Genomic DNA, 17,942 nt, shown 5'->3' on the forward strand with positions numbered 1-17,942 from the left:
CTGCAGTTTACTATCATTTACAATTTAGTTAATGATGTAACTAAATTTCCAGCCTTCAAATAATATCTGAGTCCTCAACAGGCCTTTTCAGTTCTTCAGATATAGACTTGTGAGTAAATTGCAGAAACTAATAATGTAGCAGAGCTAGATTATAAAACCTTCTTTATTAATAACCAGCCTCTCAAATTAAGATTGAAGCTTGAACTATCCTAAAAAATGCAGTGCAACTAGAAATCATGTATCAAGGCAGTAGTGCATATGATGCATATCTTACATTTCCCTTTTCAAATGGATTTTGTAATTGCTTTCATCACGGAGAACTCTCAGGATGTAACAAAACTCTGAAGCATACCTGTCTGGCTACAGATACCCTCAGTTTGCAGTGACTGGGGAGGGGGGACATTTTTGTTGAGATGAGAACAAGTGGGATTTGTTTGGTTTATTTTTCTTTTCACACTGGAGAAAAAAACTCCGTCTTTAATTATGACATTTCCCATCACTATAATAACTATGCACTTAATAATCTACTAAAAACTTCTGACTTCAGCACCACTATTAATGCCATTTTTCGTTGAGGGGAATCTGAGCAAAAACTGCTCTCTTTGGGAAGCATAGGAAGTCTATCAGAAATACCTACCAGCGTGGATCAAAGCCTTCCACTTCATCCTGCTGGTATTTAAACTCACAGTCATTTTACTTTCTCCAGCAGCAGTTTCCCAGATTTGTGGACAGTTTGGTGATGCAGCTTTGGCTCCGTAAATGAATTATACTGTTGCAACTGACAGCATCATTGATATTCTTGTAATCTAAAGAGAGATAATGAAGGGTGCCAAACACTTGCATGATACTATCTTAGAAACCTGTACTAATTCTTCTACTTAAAAATTATACAACTATATTTTCAGGTACTCTTGTTATGTGGTGTCATTATTTAGTTGTTAGCTGTTCTTTTGTCCTATAAATCAGCTATACAAAGTATAAAAATCAGCTATAGCAAAGTATACAAGGTGCAGTCCTGCAATTCTCACTCCAGGTGAATAAAAACTTTGAAAAATTGAGAAAAAGAACAATTAGGAGACAAAAAATGCTGTACCACACAAAACACTGTTTCTTCGATGTTTCAGTTGTTACTTTTCTTTATTTGATAATTAGTTTATACCAATTGTATGGTTACAATGCCGACATAACTGGAGTGAGAAATATTCTAGACTTGAGGATCTCTAGTTGCTTCTTATCCCTACCTTTCTGCTTTTAAACTTAGTCAGATTCATACCATTAATAAAGAGGTCAAGTGAGTGATATAATTTCTTCTGGATTTATAAGCAAAACAAGAAAGAAGTCAGCACTCTTCAGCCTTTGCCTCTGAAATGAGCAAACCAAAGTAGTGATCTCTCTGAATATAATCTTCACATTGTGCAGTATGACAAAAGCAATTACAAAAAATACCTTAGAAGGTAGATAATATTATTTAACAGTAATTAATTGGTTAAAGATACTTTTTTCATTCTATATTTTTTGTGGGTTTCCAGTAATTCAGGCAGTAGTCTCTCCTAACCTGGAAATGTGTCTGTGCAAAATACAATCTAAAGGCACAATAAGCATAATAAATTTACCACAAAAGATAGTTATCTGCTGATTCAGTGATGATATATATCAGCAGCAACTACTTCTTAATTCAACACCTTCCAGTCAAGTATCATATCATACAGTCTTGCTGCTTATAAGTTAATACTGTCACAACATGACAGAGTAAACTTCAGCAACAGGGATAAACCTGTGTTTCTAAGTGTGAGGGCATCACTCTTCTGCCCTATCCCCTTTGTGCAGTGTAAATGTGGCAGGAGAAAAATAGATGGGCTTCTTAGGATATGAGATGTTCCATTTTATCTCCATTCCCAGTAAAATTCCCATTACACAGGTCTTAGCCATTTCTTGGTCATGCCTTGTTTAGCTCAGTTCAATTACATTATAATTTTACACATTTTTCAAATCTGCGTTAAAGATCTTGTTACTCCATGATAAATTGCCGTTGTTTAGGCAGCATAACCTCAGCAACTCAGTTCCAGTCACACCATGTCTAACAATAAAGCTCTGGACTCCCCATGTAACTCAAAAACCTGCCAATTTCACACTTCATTTTCCACCTGCTCTGCCCTAGATTTCGTGCTTCTTGTCCACCTTTATACTTTTTGCAGGATTACTGTGGATCAAACTGTTAATAATCATGGTATTAAAAAAGTCTCTTGATGTGAACAGTATGATCCTCAAATTGGATTCTAATGTTTTTGAGTTTACCTTCCCCTGCTTCAGCAATTTCCAGCTTTTTCCATGTTATACCTTAGAGAAGTGTGAAGATGGACTTGTTTAGCTGTAAAGAAAGGAACTTTGTTTCTGACGTTACACTGTACCCACCAAGTAACACAAAACATGCCTGAAAATACATGTTCTAGAATTTCTTTTTATGTTAAAAAGTTTAGAGCACTGCACTAGGCCTCCTTGTTGTTTCCCCCTCTGCCAGTAAACCTGGCAGAGAAAATCTCAGATAACAAGGAGGAAAGAGTTCAGTTTTTCAGTTAAAAGTACATTCACGCTATCAATGAACTTAGTTCCATGGCTTTTTCTCAGAAACCCATTCACTTAATTGTTTATCCACTCTCAGACTCTCTTCTGGAGTCAACAAACTAGTCCTTCTTGAGATGAAACTTTGGCAAATTTCAGAAGACAATTTACCCCAGTGTCATTCCCAATTGGCAATTTTATTATTTCTTTTCTGTTACTATTTCAGTGACTTTTGCACCTTCAAATGGGCACGCATTCCTCTGAGCCCCGCTAGAGCACGCATCAGCTGATCCTAGTCTCAAACTACAAAACCAGCCTTCACAAAATTTCAGGCACTTTTAAATGAGGAAAATACATAACTGTTTGTCACACACCAACCGATACAACATATGGCCTAAAGGAGACTTTGACCTTCCATGTTGAGATGTCTCCATCAATGAGGGAAGTTCAGTGGATGCTGTTTACTTTGAACACAGTGGTGCTTTTGACAGAGACACAGCACCCATGAAGAGACTTTTATCTGCAGTATCCTTGTAGTCAAGCTGAACGGAGATGGACTAGAGGGGAGATCTACAGAATGAAATGAAAACTGGCTGATCACAAGGCATGAAGCGTTGTGATCATCAGGAAAAAGTCTAACTTGCATCTGATTACCGGTGGGATTCCTTAGCAAGGCTACGGCCAGTGTTGTTTAGTGACTTCACAAATAAACTAGTTTGCAGAGGATATAAAACTGATGCAAGTGGTGTGCAGGCTCCCATCCAGAGACCTTGACTGACTGCAAAAATGGATGGTTGATGACATCATGAAGTTCAGCAAGGGAACAGGCAGAGTCCTGCATCTGTGCTGTGATAGAACAAACCCATGAAACAGCAGGGACTGCTGATCAACAGGCCAAAAATCTGGCTCAGAAAAGGACCTGGGAGTCTTGCTAACAAAGATGAACTAGAACCAACAGTGTGTCCTTGCAGCAAAGTTGGCAAATTGCATACAGGACCATGTTAGCACATGTGCAGCCAGCACGCTGAGGTTAATTCTTCTCTCTGATTCACTTTTGTGGGACAGCATTTGGATCCCGTGTCCAGTTATATCCCAATACAATAAAGAAAGAACACAGAAGTGTGTCCAGGAGAGGGTCACCAAGACTGTCAGGGGATTCAAGCACATGATGTACAAGGAGAAGACAGGAGAGGTAAGTTTGCTCAGCCTTAAGAAGAAAGAGCTGAGAGGAGATTATATAGCTGTTGGAAGCTTTCTAATAGGGAGATATGGAAAAAGATAGAGTTGGACTCTTCTTGGAGGAGGTCTGAGAAAGGACGAGTAGCATCTGTCAAAAGAGCAACAAGAGAAATACCAATTATTAATTAGGATTTATTTTTAACCACAAGGATGAGCTAACACTGCAACAGGTTGTCCAGGGAGGCTGTGAACTCTCTACTCTTTGGTACTGCTGAAAGCAAGTGGGCAACCCCTGTGTAATCTGATCTTAGTTGGCACTACTTTGAGGAGGGAAAAGAACAAACTTTTTCCAGAGGTGACTTCATGCCTAAATTATTCTATGAATCTAAGTGCTACAAATGATCCAAAGTGATCCACTGTATCAGGCAATCAGCTTTAGCAGTATATAGTAAACTACTCTGGACCAGATCTGGCATGCATGAATTAATCCTGAGGGTGAAAACATCTTCCAGAAATAAACTAATCTAAGAATCTATGTAGGATTTGGATTACAAGGAAGGAGACAATTCGGATTACAGGGAGACAAGACAGTCTGTGGAGTTGGTGATGGAAAGAGTGATGGAGATCACACAACCAGAACTGAGTTGACAATGAAAAAGTGTGGGAACTGCTGGGCCTTTGGAGTCATCAGTGAAGGTGACATGAAGAGGAAACTAGAGCTTTTTAAAAACAATAATTTAGCTTATATTTTCTTCCACAGTAAATATAAACTGCTTTGCAAAATATCCCTATTAAAGTCTTGATTCAAACTCACACTATAAAGGCTTGTAGAGGAGAGAAACTAATGTTTGAGATAGAATGATGATAATAGTTCTGTACTGGAATTAAGCTATGTTTCTAATTCTTTGTATTCTTATAGAGACGTTTGGAAGATTTAAATATTTATTTCAGATAACAGAAACAAGACCCAAATAGGCCCCTTAGGTGCTTCCAACTTAGATTGCATGATATCTAAAAATACCCTCATGAATTGTTCAATGAATACAGTCAGACATCCAAACTCTCTAAAAGGTACATGAAGAAAGAAACATTCTGCAAACACCACAAAATAGTCCACTGGCACACAGACTACATAAATTAGGTGTTTATGCTAGATAAACACAGGAGATCCACAGCAGGAGTTCCTTTCTGATCACATGGCTTGACTCATTAGTTGAAAAATAGTAAAGGAAAGAACTTCTAAGGGAGATGGTGGCTACTTATTATAAAACACTTACAAAAGCATTGCAGAAGAGTATAGTATTTTCTCAGGAAGAAGAAATCTTGGATTATTATCTAGTTTGTATCTAATATTACCCCTAATGGGATTTGCAGCAGCTCAAGCAGGAGTCTGCAAGATTGCTTTTTTCAAAAGAAATGCCACAATTCCATTACAATTAAGTTAAATAAAGTTAGAGATTTATTTTATATTATGCCTTATTTTTACTACAGTCCTTTAAGAAAAGTTTTAATTGGCAGTAGAAGGAATTTCAACTACTAATTCTTATGTCAATAATTTATGAACTATGTCATTTCCTTAGAGAAAGGAAAAAAGGAACATTTAAAATTTCTCAGCACATCCTTAGCATGAAACGCTCCTACTGTAACATACAGATTTAGGTTTCCCAATTTGTATTTTCAGATATTATATATCCTTGAACTTTGATAGGGTTTGTTGGCTGGGGAAGTGGATCTAAGATTATTCTTCTTAGTAAAAATTTTATTAATGTACTTCATCTCTTAACACATATATTTGAAGTCACAGAAATGCATTGGGAATGGTTGTGCCTTTGCATCCTTTCCCACTCTGCAGCTTTGGGATTATACTAGTGAATTCTAGGTCACTATAACTTAGCTGTCTACTGTTAAAATGTTAGCATGTTTCATAAGTTTTTGGCCTGGGCCACCTAGTAATCTCCCAGACAATTTCTTCGAATAATTTGAAATCTATCTTGGGTCAGGGACATTTTCCAATTGGTGTGACTACAAGCAAGCACCTATATTGAAAGCTACCATCCTATATTTTTGATCTCAAGAGAGTTTAGTAGCATTGATTCAACAAATAATTGTCTAACAGACAGAAAATTAATACATAAAATATATCCTTTGTCAATGTTTTACCACTGTGCCTTCAGTTGGGTCAGCAGTGGAACGTGGGACAGTTGTGGTGCCAGTTTCCCCGACAACAGGGAGAGGGGAAAGGCAAATGAGAGAGAGAGAATTGTGGGTTGAAAACTAAAACTAAACCAGCTTTAATGAAACAATAATAATAAGAAGTAAAGCAATAGTATTAATAAGAAAACAATAAAATGTATACAAATATATCAAATCAAAGTCCCTGATGACTATACTTTACTACTGACAATGCAGGGCAGGCATGGGAAAAGTCCTGGACTGGGCTCAGCGTCAGAGGGGAACTGGATTCAGGAATGCACAGATCGGGTTCTGGAGCAGATGGATGGTTGGGCTCCTCACTGAGCACCAGCCATCAAAGAAGACAGCCTGACCCTCATTATCCCTCAGCTTTATACTGAATGTGACGTATATGGAATGGAATAATCCGTTGGTCAATTTTCGGTTACTTGTCCTGTCTGCTCCTCCCTGCAGGTGTAACCCTTTTTCACCCTTTTGACTTACAGCATTTCACCAGCTCAAGGATGGCCTTGGTTTCTACAGGAATACATATAAGCTAGGTCCTTTCTGTATACCAGTGCCCTGTTACTTTGGTGATAACTATAAATAATATACATTATTGTTTCTAGAAACAGTAACTGTCACAAAAATATGGTTTTAAGTTTCAGAAAACGAAGTTACTTAGAAAAGCCTTAGCTGAAAAGTTCAAAAACTGGTTGTTCTTAACTCAAACCAGAACATCCCTGTAGTCAGCTGGTTGGAACACAAGAAAACGAGAGACAAACAGAAATCACACCACAAAACAAAATTAATCAACCAAAAACCCCTCCAGAGTTTTGTAGATAGTGTATAATAGTTGTCTTTCTTGTCTAAGTAATGATGATGGATAATTGTAGTTAAATATATGAGCTAAATTGCAGACCTACCCTCACATAAATGCATGCTGTAAGGATTAACAAGGTAGCACAGGATAAACTCAGGATTACACCATCTGCACTCTCACAATTAAAAACATTGACTTACTGTTTTGTCTCCATGAAAACTCTGGACTTACAGTAGCCCCTCATACATCAGTTGTATTATATTTTAAGCTGCTGAATTGCCAGCCTTGCAAATAACACATATTTCAAATAAATTGTTTCCATGGGCTTTCGACACTGCATCTAGGAGTTCAGGAAGCCTTCAGACTCTTTTTAGGCTTCACTTAAATAGCACCAAGATCAAACCTCCCATGGCTACATGGCACAATCTAGCTGTTGTGAATTCTGTGTACTAGTCACTCAATAAATGTGTTGGATCTGCAATTAACCTGTAACTAGTTTCAGTTCAGGAAGCAAAGCCTTCTGTAGTATCCAAGGTCTTTGTATTACTACAACTTGGATGTGAAAGTTTGAGAAAGCAGAGAAATGCTTTTAATCAGTAAGCTTTCAAAAGTTTTTTGAATACATGACAACGTCAGACCCCAAATGTACTGAAAGGAGTAGAGTATGACAAACGTTAATACTTTTTATATATTCCAATGCTTAATTCACAAATGAGCAATATTGATCGAGAGTGCTTCTTTAATGACAATGCCAGGCAGTGGGGTAGAGGTGACATGTAAATTGTCTTTTCTTCACTTGATCTGAAAATGGATTTTGCAATTATGAGGCATTCTTTTTGTTCAATAGGCAGTTCACAGCTGAATGCATTAAGAACTGAGTTATCACAGAATAATGGTGACATCAACAAGTTTCACCTTTATAAGATTGTACATTTAAGCTTTTTCCTGAATAAATGGTATTGATTTTATATATTTCACAAACAGTCCAACTTTGAAAGATTTATACAGTCAGTAGTTTTAAGATGTAGGTTAACTGAAAGCACTTTGCTGTCAAAATTACAAGATATGACCTCTGCTTTCACAGACCTCAACTTTTGAGTGCTTGGTATAAGGTAAGGCAGGTATCTACTTGGTAGAACTTAATTTGGCTGTTTTAACCTTAACAGTTCTACTAATTGATTGGAATTTTGCCCTCTTTTCTCTTTATTTCTGTCTCATTTAATTTTCTGGAAATGTTTTTGATTTGGTTTGGTTTGGTTTAATCCAGGATTGAGGACCATACTATTTCATTTCTTGTACAGAGTTAATTTTCATGTCAGAAACAAAATTATAGATCAATTAACACATAATCATAAGTTTTAAGTGCAAGCAAATACTGCCTCTAATAGGTAGAACAACACTTATTAGCACTCAAGTTTCTCTCTCTGCCTATTTTTAGAAGATTTTCTTAATGAAAGACCTAACTTGCTGTATTGACAGCCTGCTGGCAAAATGGTTTTCACTTCTCCTTAAAATGTACTAAAAATATTGAAGCATGTAGTGCATATGCCATGTGAAAACTTAAGACACCTTTCTCTTGGTTACTTTCCAGGGCCCAAAATTTCATTTGTAATATCTGATCTAAATCTAAAAACTGAGGTAATATTTTTGTGTAAGTTAAATAAAATTCAAAACAAATTAAAGGAAAAGAACGTTGCCTTGTGAAATGTTGCCCCTCTCTGAAGACCTAAGACATTTCAATAAAGAGGATTATGAATTATCTTTAAACTTGCCATGTTTTGCCTCCTACAGTTACAGACTTAGGTCATTGGTAATTATGTTATGTTAACCTCAATATATGTCAGTTTTACTCTGTGTAAATAAAGTACTAATTCTGTCACATTTTTGCAGGGAGCAATTGTGGTTTTGGGAAACATATCACAGCATCAATTTAGAAAACATGATCGGTTTCACAATCCCTTACAATCTAATTCTCCTAAGTGATGAGCTAGTTCAAACAACGATTAACACTAGCTATTATAAACTTCCCAAACATTTAGCCCTGGGTCATCACTAAAATTTTGAGGTCAAATGGAATAACAAAGCAACTGGATTTTCCTCTACTTGCCTATTTTCATGATTTATTGAAGACAAAATCTTACTTATATATTATATTAATCCTGTATCGTTTGTATCAAAAAGAAAACAAGAGACTCAGGTACCCAATGTCACGTTGCCTAACTCTTTCCTGGCAAACTGTATTCTCAGCCGTGCCAGACTGTGAAGTGATCCATTACTGAAATAGGCTGCCCAGAAAGGCAGAACATCAGTCCTTGGAGATATTTAAAACAAGGCTTTAAGAAACCTATTCCAACTTTGAAGTTGGTCCTAATTGGAGCAAGGGTTTGGATCAGTCCGCACTACATCTCAGAATCACAGAATCACGAAACTGTTTAGGTTGGAAAAGACCTTCAAGATCTTAAGGTCCTAACACGTAAACCTAACACTGACAAGTCCATCACTAAACCACGTCCTTAAGTGCCATGTCTACGCATCTTTTAAATACCTCCATGGATGATGACTCAATCTTTTGCCTGGGCAGCCTGCTCCAGTTCTTGACAACCTTTTCAGTGAAGTAATATTTCCCAATATCTAGCCTAAATCTCCCCTGGCGCAACTTGAGGCCATTTCCTCTTGTCCTATCACTTGTTACTTGGGAGAAGAGACCAACACCAACCTCTCTCCAACCTCCTTTCAGGTACTTGTAAAGCACAATAAAGTCTTGCCTCAGCCTCCTTTTTTTCCAGGCTAAACAGCCCCAGTTCCCTCAGCTGCTCCTCATAAGATGTGTTCTCCAGACCTTTCATCAGCTTTGCTGCCAGTCTCCAGATGTGTTTCAACAGCTCACTGTCTTTCTTGCACTGAGAGGCCCTAAACTGAACACAATATTCAAGGTGTGGCCTCACCAGCGCTGAGTACAGGGGAAAAATCACCTCCTTAGTCTGATACAAGTCTGATTGCTATTGGCCTTCTTGGCCACCTGGGCACACTGCTGGCTCATAGTCAGCCTGCTGTCGACAAACATTCCCAGGTTCTTGTCCACCAGACAGGTTTCCCGTCACTTTTCCTGAAGCCTGCAGCATTGCTCAAAGTTGTTGTGACCTGAGTGCAGGACCTGGAACTTGGTCTTTTTGAACCTCATACCACTGAGCTTGGCACATTGACCCAGTCTGTCCAGATCCCTCTGCAGAGCCTTCTTTCCCTCAAGCAGATCAACACCCCTGCCCAGCTTGGTGACAGCTGCAAACTTAATGAGGGAGCACTCAATTCCCTCATCCTCATCATTGATAAAGATGTTAAACAGAATTGGTCCCAGTACTAAGCCCTGGGGAACAGCACTCGTGACCGGTCTGATTTCTTCGGAGAAACCCATGTTAGCAGTGCTAAGGGCTAAGCTAATGGTGGGAGGCAGAGAGCAAAAGTTCCTTTAAAAATGAAGCCTGTAGATATGAACAGTCCAAAATTCCAGATGAATTTTCCTTACTTTCAACATAATTGTCCTCAGAGTTATAGTTATATCTGTGATGCACACCAAACTGACAAGCACCAAAGAGAGAATTGAGAGAGTCAGTTCACAAGAAATGAAAGAATGCGAATGCTCCAGAAGAAAGGGGACAATACGATAAAAAGTGAAGATGCAAGCTGAAAAAGTTAAAAAAGGAGGAGTGTGAGAGTGTGGGGAGTGTGGGATTTGACAGGCAGAAAGGGAAAGCAATGTGAAAATGCAAACAGATGATAAATAATAGTGCCCAGCTAGAAAAGAAGAATATAAAGCACTGAAGGGAAACTGCTTACTGCTATCAACTTTACATTCCAATCTTTCTGGCTTCAGAATTCAGAATTACAGTACATTTCCCTACTGTCTCTATTTTTATCACTTTTTTAATCCACTCTCTACCTGCCATTCTTATTACTCTCTCATTCAAAAATTTGGCCTCTGACTGGCTGATCTGGCTTTGTCTCAATTCATGTGACCCTATAGCTTCTTTTTCACCTTTTCCCACGGATCAGATATGTCAGTTTATATCATTGAACATACAAAAGTATGTATAGTTACTGGGTTTTACCATTACCTGCCCATTCTAAATTTCATATGCATATTTCAGAGAGCCTGAACTATCAGAGGTACCGTTATCAGTACCGTCTGGATTCTTAACAGTATTCACAGGATATACATAAGATGAGATTTAGGATTTTACTGTTCAAATAGCTGAAATATTAAAAATTCTAACATGCACTACACTCATTTTCTTTACCTTGATCTCTTTTTTTCGGTAGTTGAAATGTACCAAACACATTCCCCAGAAGTATCTCCACTTACTTGAGACTTAATCACGTTAGAGGGAGATTTACTTTCCTGGTGCGCCTACTGCTAATCTCAGATTGTCATATGCATGGAAATAGAAGAAAGAGAAATAAGATATGTAACTATCTGAGTAATATCTGCTTCACAGGAAGCTATATATTAGTCTTACTGATGACATCCTAATCTCAAGTATATTTACTTAGGATGACTAACCATAAACATTTACTCTGAAGAGCAAAGCTCAGTAAAAATACATTTAAAGACTCAAATCCTGCTTAAGAAGAGGAAGACAGTATGACTCCTAATAGAAGATAAATACTAAAATTCGATTAAAACTTCAACAATTTAGTACTATGCATTTGTTATTACCCTGGTCCTCCACAGGCTGCAGATGAATATCTGTTCCACCATGGACCTCGATGGGCTGCAGGGGAACAGTCTGCCTCACCATGGTCTCCAGCAGGGTAATCTCCGCTCTGGCACCTGCACTACCTTCCTCCCTCCTCTTCTCCCTCAGTGAAGACACTGACTTTGGTGTCTGTGGAGTTGTTTCTCTCACGTATTCTCACTCCTTTCTTCAGCTGCAGTTTTGCAGTTTCCTTTTTTCTCCTTTTTATATATGCTATCCCGGAGGTGCTACCACTGTTGCTGATTGGGCTTGGCCTTGGCCAACAGTGGGTTCATCTTGGAGCCAGCTGGTATCGGTTTTATTTGACATAGAAGAAGCTTCAAGCAGCTTCTCACAGAAGCCACTCTTGTACCACCCCCCCACTATCAAAACCTTGCCACACAACCCCAGTATTCCACTTCCCATGCAGATTACCATAGAATCATAAGGTTGGAAAGGACCCACTGGATCATTGGGTCCAACCATTCCTAACACTCTCTAAACCATGCCCCTCAGCACCTCATCCACTCATCCCTTAAACACCTCCAGGGAAGGTGACTCCACCTACTCCCTGGGCAGCCTCTGCCAGTGCCCAATGACACTTTCTGTGAAAATTTTTTTCCTGATGTCCAGTCTGAACCTCCCCTGGTGGAGCTTGAGGCCATTTCCAGTTGTCCTGCCCCTGTCACTTGGGAGAAGAGGCCAGCTCCCTCCTCTCCACAACCTCCTTTCAGGTAGTTGTAGAGAGCAATAAGGTCTCCCCTCAGCCTCCTCCTCTCCAGGCTAAACAACCCCAGCTTTCTCAGCTGCTCCTCGTAAGACTTGTTCTCCAGCCCCCTCACCAGTTTATTGCTCTTGAATTAATTTAATTTACTAATAGCTGTAAAATGCAGATTATATTAGAGCATTCATAGCTACCAATTTAACATCACATCGGAACACTATGACCAAATGTGCATTTTTCTGTCTGAATTAGTTGTCTAGATTCCCTGAGTTACTCATAGTGAAACAAGGAAGAAGCATTTCTAGGTGTTGTCTATCTCATCTGGAAATAGACATCCTAATGTGCTAGAGAGATCGGGTTCTAAAACTGCTCTCATTGAATATGAAGGGCGATGAAGTTGGTTATCAAAGAATTCAATATATACACAGCAGATTTCTAAACAATAAAATGAATCTCATTTTGCCTACTTATAGGTGATATCACACACGTTTCAGTTTATTCAGTGTTGGAAAGGAATTGCATGAGATCATGAACATTTGTTGCTAATAGTGGGAAGTTTGAGGCAAAAGCTTTGCATGTTTACGTTGTTTAATGCCTTGCAGAATTTAGATAAGCTGTCTGTGGGAATAAATCCATGTGAAAGGTATCAATTTATGCTATCACGTGATAGAATGAAAGAAAATGGCAACAACTTAGGAAAAAGCGTTGTGGTATTGTAAGAGGGGCTTGTTAGTGATTTGTAAAGTGCTTTGCTTCTATTCCTGTTGGCTGAGGTACACCACATTTGCGATGGCATGTCACTGTCAAAAGGAGCTTATGGTCTCACCTCTCATTTCTGCGAGAAGTGTTCTGCAGGCTATAATTGTTGTAACTATACCAACAAAGTGTTTCTATAGAGATTTGTTGATTATCTTCGCAAACGCTATATCAACAGCACTTAAATAAACTTTAGAGTGAAAAACAGGATTATATTTGGTATGCATTGGTATATTCACTCAGATGTCCATAGCGTATATTGACAGTCACAGAGTCACGGAGTCTTTTTCCTCAAATTCTGTTTTGCTTTCAGGAAAGAGGCAGCTTGGAAGCCTGCACAAGTAAAATTAGGATCATAGGAAATGAAATCCATCTCTCATATTGAATGGATTATGAAAAAGTGGGCACAGGACTTGTTGAATCAGAAATAGATTTCGTCCACATTTTGTTCATATCACTATTCCGTGTTAAACAAAGCAGTCTAGAGACCAGGTAAGCATTATATAAGCAATTTCAAATGTTATTTTCCAGCTTTTTATGAAGAAATAAAATTCAGCCAAATAGTCATAGCAGTTATTGTAGTACAGATTCTTAACACAGAAAAATAAACAGAAAGAGGAAGAGCATAGATTGAAGCAGTCAGAAATAAGCGAATGTCAATATTACTGTTTTCAAAGCAAATAGTGAGATGCTTTTTTGTACTCGGAATTTGATGCAGTCTTTAATTACAGGTTCACACAGTGGTTTTTTCTTTACTGCTGCTGTCAGTGCAGAGAACGACAACTGTCTGTGTAATGAGCAACTATTCAATAGCTGTTCTCTCACTTACGCTCAATGAGCAGTTCAACGCATTACTTATTGCACATTATTTAAAACCTGCTCTGAATACAGAGCTATTCATTTCCTGTAGTTTTTCTTCTGGTACTCATCAGTGTAGTATCTGAGTGCTCTGCTTAGACTAATGACTTTACTTCCACAACCATCTGATGAAATTATCAACTTCATTTTACAGGTTGAGAACTGAGGCACACAGATACAAACAACCAAAGTGCCCACTAATTTTCTTATTCAATCAGAGATACACAGAACCTGATTTTGTGGAGTACTAGGAATTACACAGCAGATTAGATGTTCAAAACAGAGTCCCACAGACAGCAGTGGCAGCTGTGAGTGTACACAATTTCTGCAAATCAGACCCCAGAGGCTCAATGCAGGCAGTTAGAAAATAAGGATCACGCAATTTCCTGTGTCTACATGGTACATAGCAGATCTGTGAGAGGTATCTGGGCCAGGAATGGATGATTTGGATGCAAAGCAGCATAGTTGTGCTAATACAACATCTTGTCTTAACTATTTAGCTCTGAGAAGCATCATATTTCAGAACTGCTGGAGCTTTTCTATGCTTTCCTCCCCAAGACCTTCTCACTCCAACTCACGCCCTTTTGCCTCACTCACTCACTGTACATCTGATGTCTTCTGCAGCAAATGACTTAGAAAGGTCTATGACAAAGACAAGGAGGGCTTTTCATAACTGTACAGTTCCAATCTATTCCCTGAGGTGTATCCTCCCTCTACCTTGAATGAAGCAATACTCACTGGAAAGAAATAATATGTAATTATTTAACTATATAAAAAAGCCTAGGTGGTAGGAAGACAAATTAAGATAGTACTGCTATTTCTTTGAGTGCTTTATGGACGGGTTTCCTCAACAAACTACTCTGGCTTAAAAAAAAAAAAAAAAGAAAAAGAAAAAATGAAAAAAAAAGAGAAAAAGAAAATAGAAAAAAGAAAAAAAGAAAATAGAAAAAAGAAAAAAGAAAAAATCAAAAAGAAAAAAAGAAAAAAGAAAAAAAAAAAAAAAAGAAAAAATACCTTACCTCTCTTTTTCTAGTGAAACAAATCCAGGCTGCCACAAACACCTGTGGATGACTTTAGCTCAAGTGATTCAAGCTTGGCAAAATTATCAGCAACTGAAATGGAGTCCTACATTTAGCCATCTTGAAATTCAATTTAATTTAATTTCTAAGCGTTAGAACAGCATTTAGTATTTTGGCATATAGATGTGGCCATTTGGTATGGAGTGATGCTTACTGAGACAGAGTAATCATCATTAGTAACTAAGGATATGAACAGCAGTTCCTTTGCATTTGGTTAAAACGAACACATCTAATTGGTTGGTTAATGGTGATCTAAATGATAAGTGTAATTAAACATTGTACCTTCTTAAGTAAATTTGGATGAAACTATTCTAAACAGTGCATGTTTTCATAACAAAAAAAATTAAATTACTGGGTTTGGGTTTTTTTATTATTTTCACATGGAATTTGGATTACAGAAATCAGTAGAAGACATATTCTTCTGCGCTTCAGTTTTCATTCTCATTTATCTTAGAGTCTTATAACATATGAACATGAAGTTTTCAATCTTGCTTCTTTTTTCCCTTGATCTTAAATCAGCAAGCTGACAAATGAGCAAAGCAAATTCATGAATTTTAAACATGAGATAGACCAGGAGCTCAGCGAAGGTGTTGGCCTTTTCGTTGTTTGAAATTCATCAGGTATCTCTTCCAGGGCAGTTTTAGGCAGGGGGATCATAGGGATTACCTAGCTCGAGGGAACATTAATAAAACAGAGGAATTTTCAGCACTTAGCAGCGCTGTTGGTCTAAGAGTTTAGAACCTTTAAGGAAAAATATTTCAAGTACATTTTAAAATACTGTTGATTAGTCACAGCAAACAAAAACAATAGAAAATAAAAGATTTTTAAGGAAGAAAGAAATAAAAGGCAATACCCTGGGTAATAGAAAGCTATTTATACTAAAATCTGCTGCACTGAAAAGCAGATGTAATTTTGGTTATAATAAAGCCCAGAAAATTCAAATACCATAACCAACATGCAGCCTTACCAGATTCCTGTTTGCCTTGAAGAGGAGTTGTGTTTGGTGATCCAGTTTTTCTATCATACACTTAATGGATGGGAAAAGAAACTGCTCAAAATATTCAGGAGGGAGATCTCCCACACCATTTTGTGTTCTTTCCTCTCATTATCAGACATTTCTGTACATATTTAAACATACATCGAGAGTAATGGGAACCCAAAGAAGATACCAGTTGATAAGGAGTTTTAAGCTAAGTAAAAGCCACCCAATTAATGAAGGTGCCTACAAGTTTTAGCAGTGTTGTGCAGCAGGTAGACTACAGTATTGTCTGAACCTTCATAATAATTTGGTCAATGTTCAGGAGACACCACATTTATTTGCTATTAGAAACACTAATTAATAGCCAAAATGGAATTTGATAAATGAAGAGCAAGATTATAAAATACAACTGGTATAACAGACGACTGAACCACAAAAAGGTCCAATCAACATACTTAAAGAGGTATTTTTATATTCACAAGTCGTTATTGCTTTCTGTCAGCCTTCTCAGCAATCCTGTTTTGACTCTACCCTAGCTAATGTGGATGTTGTATAAAATAGCTACTATTTCACTTCTTATTTCTTGCACTTAGGAGTTAAGGAAGTTAACAGCCAGAAACTCAGCTGCAGTTACAAACTGACCTCGACTGGCCTCAACACTCCTCCCCACCGGGTTCAGGAGGGGACACAGAGGAACGTCATGGAGGAAGTTTTATTAGCTGTGAAGGAAACTGGGAAAATTGAGGTATTCCGTAAGAAAAGTTACAAAGAAGATGTTAAAGCTTATTAGAAGGATCCTTATAATATGAATTTTAGAAAGGCTGGTGTACCTGGAGGTGCAGAGCAGCTGTCAGAGAAGAGAAGATGCACTCTTCACCTCCTTACACTCTTGTTTGTGCAACATTACTGGTGTTCCCCTCTGGCAACCAAAAAAAAAAACTACAAAAGAGAAACTGCTAACTGCAAATGCTGCCCCTGGGAGTGATTGCTCTGTAAAGTGGAATTTCTTTGTGAATTAAAACTCCCAGCTCCATGCTCTAGAAAATGACTCTCAGATGTCAAGAATCTTCTGGAAACCTGCCTGCCACCCACTGTTTATGACACTGTGAAAATGCTGAGGAAGTGCTCATTTAAAACTGATACGTCTGCGGCACGCTGCAGTGCTGGGAAAAAAAAAATCATTCATAGGTATTAAATATACTGAGATAAGGGTTATATGAGGTGTGTTATATGCTGGGCTAATCAGAAGGAAGAGACACGATTAAAAGCAGAGAGATGGTTAGAGAACTGGTATCAGGTTGGCCCACCACTGTAAAAAAGCAGAAAAGGTAAATAAAGGTTTCAGAAAAAGCCACACAGTACCACTAATCTGGGCAAAATTGCAAGTGATGTAGTCCCAAGTTGTTCAAGTACTTTTGGAAGTTCTATTCCAAAAGTGTGTCTGTCCACATGTTTATGCACAAATAAATAGAATTTTTATCATGGTGAAGGAAAAAAAAAAAATCAATAACTAGAACTGTACTTTTTCCTATTCCTGAAGGATTTTTTGTGCTTTGTAGATACCAGCCATACAGTTTATGTAATATATATCAGTGTAAGTAAACATTAATTCTGAATTCCTTGAGATGTTTCAGCTAGTTTGTGTAATTCATGTGCTAAGCAAAAAAAGGCCCTGGTCATCTGCAGCTAAAAAAGAACCCAAGACCACATTGTAAGTTAAAACACAAAATTTAAGTATATGAGGATAAATGCATTTGCACGCTGGAATTATTTAGATGCCATGTACTGGAATTCCATCAGGGTGGTCTTTAGAGCTGTCAACAGTGTTGGGATATGAAGATATGCTCCACGTTTCCTTTATTTCTTTAATCTGTAGGAGTTTTCCTCCACACAATCTGTGCTGTAGTTTAAAAAAGCAGTACATCCTCCCATGTGATTGTTTGAGTAGACAGTTGTTTATCAAGCTGAGTAGTTTTTTTTCACTAAAAGAGTCCAAAGCATGAAGTGAAATTGTTTACAAAAAATATTTCCTTTATTTTTTTTTCTCTACCCTCCTCCCTCCCCATTACTCTATCTTTCT

The sequence above is a fragment of the Cuculus canorus genome, chromosome 3 (genome assembly GCF_017976375.1).
Source record: "Cuculus canorus isolate bCucCan1 chromosome 3, bCucCan1.pri, whole genome shotgun sequence".
Taxonomy (NCBI): Eukaryota; Metazoa; Chordata; class Aves; order Cuculiformes; family Cuculidae; genus Cuculus; species Cuculus canorus.